Source organism: Seriola lalandi, unplaced genomic scaffold, assembly GCF_002814215.2.
Source record: "Seriola lalandi dorsalis isolate HSWRI2012SDOR001 ecotype SW California unplaced genomic scaffold, Sedor1 jcf7180002054569, whole genome shotgun sequence".
In the NCBI taxonomy this organism is placed as follows: domain Eukaryota; kingdom Metazoa; phylum Chordata; class Actinopteri; order Carangiformes; family Carangidae; genus Seriola; species Seriola lalandi.
In genome coordinates this window covers 55,734-59,706 of record NW_019525122.1, presented here as the reverse complement: position 1 = coordinate 59,706, position 3,973 = coordinate 55,734, and the positions used below count along the sequence as shown (strand labels likewise).

The window sequence follows — 3,973 nt, the reverse complement described above, 5'->3', positions numbered from 1 at the left end:
AAAAAGTGGAGTGTAGAAGTGATCTTATTGTTCTACCTTTTCTACTAAACAGTCTCTCACATGCCCTCACTGAGAGCTCCTCGTTTCAAGACAAAGCGGTATGTCAAACAGCTGTTATTTATAGCGATGCTATTTGTATCCGCAGGGGGGCACAGTTTCCAAAGTGTTTTTTTTCCTCAACGGAAGTCCACATCAAAGGAAAGTTGAAATGAATTATAAAGTTTAGTCCTTCTACAAAATATTTCAAAGAATATAAAAGATATAAAAAAAAGGCAAGCAGCAGACAGTTTGAAGATGCAGGTTATATTGCCCGAATGAAAGAGCACATTTTTGTTCGAGAAGAAAAAGCAATAATAAAGTATAATTACTGAAGACAATACGAATAATGTAGTTTATTAAAGTTGGAATAAATTAATTAAATGAAAGAAGGTTGAACAATAAATAATGACTAAACCCTAATCTCCTTTGACCTGAACATTTAAACTGAAGATGATAATTTTTACTCTAACATTAAGAAATGCAAAAAATTGATAATCATTATGTTTTAACTAAGGTATACAATCATCCATCAAAATAACAATATCATATTATCCTATTATAACTGTTGCGATAACCAAAGTTTTACTTTTATTAAAGCTATTGTGACATTAAATTTCATTTAAACTGTCGGATTTGTTGAAATGGTTCAAATATATCGTGATTAACGTCATAATTACCAAAACATGGGGGCTGGAAGTATCGCGTAGGCCTATTTGTACAGTGTAAAAAATAAAACGTTCTCTGCTACGTAGCTCATGAGCAACAAACTACAAACACTGGTGCTGAACGTAGGCTAGCCATATAAAGTTTGGCAGAGAGTTTGTGCCATTTGCTTTGCGTTTTAGAGAAGCAGTAGCCTACATACTTCTTCTGTGTTTACCCATAATCAAGCAAAGAATTGCAAAAATGAAATCGCCCAATGGATATAAGAACAATACAAACACCAACGAAAAATGAGGATAAAGGAAAACTAAATTGGGGGAATTCTGCTTTGCACAGTTTTACAGAAACAATTTCATTCATTGCCTTTTGAGATGTGTATAAGAGACAGGCACTTTAGAGTCCAGTATAGAGTAAGAGATTTTAGCATTTTCACCAAAATCCAGGTCAGAGGCTGATACTGAGTACAGTATAGATCCTGGTACCCCATTCTCTTTTAAATATACATTATAGGAGGGCTGAATGAATACAGGAGGGTTATCATTCACATCAGTGATGCTGACTGGTATAGTTTTCTTACTGGACAGAGGAGGAGAGCCTGAATCAGTGGCTGTTATTTCAATATCATAGTGTGAGGAGCTCTCTCTGTCTAAAGCACCACTAGTAACCAGTGCGTAATTATTAGAATAAGAAGGTTTAAGATCAAAAGGTGAGCCCTTGGCTAATTTTAATGTTACTCTGCCGTTATCGGCAGAGTCAAGGTCTCGTGCACTGATCAAAGCCACTACTGTGCCACTTGGCGCATCTTCGCGTACTGGCTTTGGCTGAGACGTGAGGACAATTTCAGGAGCGTTATCATTGAAATCAGTAATATCAACTTGCACGCGACAGTGGCCCTCCATTTCAGGACTGCCTTTGTCTTTTGCAGTTACATCGATGTCATATGACTTGGCAGTTTCATAGTCTAACTCCCCTTTCAGACTGATTTCACCTGTTAACGCGTTAATATCAAAGATGGACAACACAACATTTGGCGTCCGAGAGCCAAATGAAAATTCAATTTCACCATTTAAACCTTCATCCGCATCTGTTGCTTTGGGCTTGATAACAATAGCCCCTTTTACACTTTTTTCACCTAGGGTTACTTTGTAAACGTTTTTTTCAAAAACTGGGAAATTATCGTTTATGTCAAGCACACTTATGGTTATTTGTGAGGTTCCAGATCTTACTGGATTCCCACCATCTAATGCTGTAAGTAGTATTTTGTGAACAGCCTTTTTCTCTCGATCTAGAGGCTTTTCTAAAACAAGTTCAGGAACGGTCTTCCCGCCCTCTATTTCTTTGATTTTAAGGGAACAACACTCATTTTTACTAAGAGTATATGATTTAAGCGAATTGCTTCCAACGTCGGGGTCCGTTGCGCTCTCCAAGGGAAAGCGGGTTCCAACTAATGCCAATTCAGCTATTTTTAGAGGTAATTCATTTGAAAGGAAACTGGGAGAGTTGTCATTAATATCTCGTATTTCAACCTCAATGCGGTGTAACTGTAGCGGGTCCTCAATAACCACTTGCAGAGGTAGAACACAGCTGGCGCTTTGTCCACATAAAGCCTCTCTGTCTATTCTGTCACTCACCACCAGCTCGCCCTTCCCCGCATCCACACTGAAATACTGCTTACCAGCCTCAGAGGCGACTCGCAGCTTACGTTCAAAAATCTCAGATAGTCCCAAACCCAGATCTTTGGCTAGATTTCCTACCACAGAGCCCTGTTTTAGTTCCTCTGGGATGCTGTAACGAGTCTGTCCGTGTATTGTAGTCCACAAGAGAAATAAATGATGCCACCAAAGCGCCTGCCATCTCCAGTCTCGGTATCCCATTCTCTTTGTCATCTCTGATTCAGTAAAATACATCATTTCCAATCCACAGTAACAAAGAACATAAAGTCAAAATCCATATTCCAAGAGCGTGACATATTCCATTAAAAAGATGCCTGTTCATGGTCAAAGATAAATATAAAATATAACCTGATTCTTCGAGTGGTATATGAACCATTTACCTACTCTCCCCCCATTCTGAGCACAGTGGTTTTGGTGCTGAAGCTGCATGGGGGAGGGAGTAGATCTCTTTGTACAGTTCTGAATACTATTGGTGCACAGCATCCATCTCTCACATCCAATGGAGCGGGACTGACGAGCAACGTTAAAGACACACATACACCATTTTACACTGTCAGGAAATAGCAAGTGAAACACCACGAGGAGATGCAGTATAACACATGACTTATAAAAATGTAATATAAATAAATTGATTAAGTCAGTGTTTTATTATCATAAAATTTATTGTTAACATTCGATTCCGCAGACATCAAATTTGTTTTCTTGGTTTTTATTTCTGGTGCATAAATGCCATCACCCGCGTTTATTTAGCTCAGTCAAAAAGCCCAAACATGAAATAAGTGAAAATAAATAAGTGGGTTAGTCAAATATTCATGCATTTCAGTTTTAGCCCTTGGGTAAATGCCATCCAGAATAATCTATTAGCGTGCCCTCCATACGCCCCCGGGGTCAGAGTCGCTGTCCATCCCTGTGGTGCTGAAAGGCTCAGCTGTAAAAGCTGCTCAACATCCAACACACTATTTACGTCAAATGATACCAGCGGCTGTGCCTCAAAAGTTGATGAGGTTAACTAGATAAATTACAAGTTTTAATTTGGATATAAATGTATTATTTTGATTTCAAATACATCGACTAACAAATAAACTGAATTTTACAGGACTACTGAATTGCAAAGCTATTATGATTTCTAAAAAAAGAAAGCGTAAGTTCCGTTTCCTTTGCGGCCACTGTAGTTTAAGCAATTGTGTTAAATATATGTAGCCTATGTGTTATTTTGTGTTTTACTCTATGCTCACCTGCTGGCTCTCAAAGGTCCAGGTGCTGTCGGGTAAAGACGCATCCAGGACACTGATCACCTCCTTAAAGTCAGTGGTGCTGCTGGGCTTAATCAGAGTGAAATCGCTGTACTCTGACATTGGAGACATGCAGGACCTGAAGGACTGACTCTGAGACAACATGTCTCCTCCCAGGACCTCCACGTACTTTATAGGTCCATCAGTGTTGAGCTGAATCTGCAGGTTTCTGTTGGGATTCTTGTAATCATCACAGTCGGTCCTTCTCATGCAGCAGCTACCGCTGCTTCTGCTGCTCCTGATGCATTTAACCGCTAAGATGAGAAAAGTCAACAGAGACAGCACGGACACCGAGGCCAGAGACAG

General features: G+C 39.4%; 2 pseudogenes; both read right to left on the bottom strand.

The window, feature by feature from the left end:
• Positions 1-1,058: 1,058 nt before the first annotated feature.
• On the bottom strand, positions 1,059-2,831 carry LOC111662764 (protocadherin gamma-C5 pseudogene; annotated as a pseudogene).
• Positions 2,832-3,595: 764 nt separating this feature from the next.
• Positions 3,596-3,973, bottom strand: part of LOC147818532 (protocadherin gamma-C4 pseudogene) — a 2,136-nt pseudogene continuing 1,758 nt past the window's right edge.